Below are 1,877 nucleotides of genomic sequence, written 5' to 3'. Positions count from 1 at the left end.
GCCTTCTACCTACCCCCTTCCTTCCCTCTTTTCTCCTCTTCTCATTTCTTTCTCGTCCTTCTCACTTTAATCACCAACGGAAGAAGCAAATTTGAGGAAGAATAATGACTTCAAGTAGTTGCAGTGCAAGGAACGGCGCCCTTAGGCAGTATGTGAGATCCAAGGTTTCTCGTTTGAGATGGACTCTTGAACTTCATCGCTGCTTTCTTCAGGCCATCGAAAGGCTCGAAGGCCATACTAGTGAGCAATTACGAAACCCACCATTGGCAGCAATGGAGCTTTCTTCAGGTTTGTCTTTTCTTTTCTTTTTCAAATATATTTATCTGTCTTTCTTCTGATTCATGCAGGTGGGAATATCATCTGGAGCCAACACATTGGCAGCAATGGAGCTTGCTAAAAAGCCAGAAAACAAAGGCAAACTCATTGTGGTAAGGGCGACATATCCTTTGGGAAGCGATACTTGTCATCTGTTCTATTTCAAGAGCTGAGGCAGGAAGCCAAAAACATGCAACCAGTTGCAGTTGACTAACCTTAAGTACTCCAAGGCTCTCCGTGTGATAAGGGGAAGGAAGAAGAACTGAGGTTAAGCTGATACAAAGCCACTCTGGCTTCAATGATTCTTGTTCTAAGACTAATAAAAGGTCGTACCCAGTGCACAAGGCTCCCGCTTTACGCAGGGTCTGGGAGAGGTGAATGTCGGCTACTGGACGAAGAAGCATACATTTCGTTCTGAGAGTGGTTCGCCAACTCCACTTTCAATCTTAATATATTTATTAATAAAAGCATGTATCAGTATATTTTTTTAACTATTAATATATTTTTCTGTCGGTTTTATCCGACAGTAATTATTTTATGGGTAAATTACATAGTAGCCCCTCAGGTTTGAACTCTATTGCAATCTCATACAAGATCTTTAAAACATTTCACTTTCATACCTCAAGTACTATTTTATTTCAATTTCATACAACCGTTAGATTTTCCATCCATGGATCTGTTAAATGCTGACGTGGCTGCCACATATATGACACGTGGCTGCCAAATGTCTGCCACGTGGCAAATAAAATAATTTTTTAATTTTTTTTTTAAAAACCTGAAATTGGAAAAAAAAAAAAAAAAAAAAGGTCTGAGCCCAGAAGAAGAAGAAAGAGAAAGAGAAGAAGAAGAAGAAAGAGAAGAAGAAAGAGGAGGGAGGAGAAAGAAGAAGAAGAAGAAGAAAAAAAAAAAGAAAAAAGAAAGGGGTCCGAACCCAGAAGAAAGAGGAAGAAGAAGAAAGAGGAGGAGGAGGAGGAAGAAGAAGAAGAAGAAGAAGAAAAAAAAAAAAAAAAAAAAAAAAGAGGGACCGAACCCAGAAAAAGGAGGAGGAAGAAGAAGAAGAAGAAGAAGAAAAAAAAAAGGTCCGAACCCAGAAGAAGAAGAAGAAGAAAGAGAAGAAGAAGAAGAAAGAGAAAGAGGAGGAGGAGGGAGAAGAAGAAGAGAAGAAGAAAAAGAAGAAAAAAAGAAAAAAAAGAAAAAAAAAAAGGAGGTCCGAACCAGAAGAAAGAGAAGAAGAAGAAGAAGAAGAAAGAGAAAAAAAAGAAAAAAAAAAGAAAGGGATCGAACCCAGAAGAAGAAGGAGGAAGAAGAAGAAGAGAAGAAGAAAGAGGAGGAGGAGGGAGAAGAAGAAGAAGAAGAAGAAGAAGAAGAAGAAAAAAAAAAAAAAAGGAGGTCCGAACCCAGAAGAAGAAGAAAGAGAAAGAGAAGAAGAAGAAGAAAGAGAAAAAAAAAAAAAGTGGAAGATATGTTTTTTTTTTAAAAAAAATTAAAAAATTATTTTATTTGTCAGGTGGCAGACATTTGGCAGCCACGTGTCATATATGTGGCAGCCACGTCAGCATTTA

At 37.9% G+C, this 1,877-nt stretch overlaps 1 long non-coding RNA gene across 1 annotated transcript; it reads left to right on the top strand.

The window, feature by feature from the left end:
• LOC139190029 (uncharacterized) lies at positions 1-854 on the top strand. Its single transcript, XR_011573997.1, has 2 exons — positions 1-240; positions 348-854. It is a non-coding gene; the product is annotated as an uncharacterized lncRNA (long non-coding RNA).
• The last annotated feature ends 1,023 nt before the right edge of the window (positions 855-1,877 follow it).

Source organism: Malus domestica, chromosome 12 (genome assembly GCF_042453785.1).
Source record: "Malus domestica chromosome 12, GDT2T_hap1".
Lineage (NCBI taxonomy): Eukaryota > Viridiplantae > Streptophyta > Magnoliopsida > Rosales > Rosaceae > Malus > Malus domestica.
This window is presented reverse-complemented; position numbering and strand designations above follow the sequence as displayed.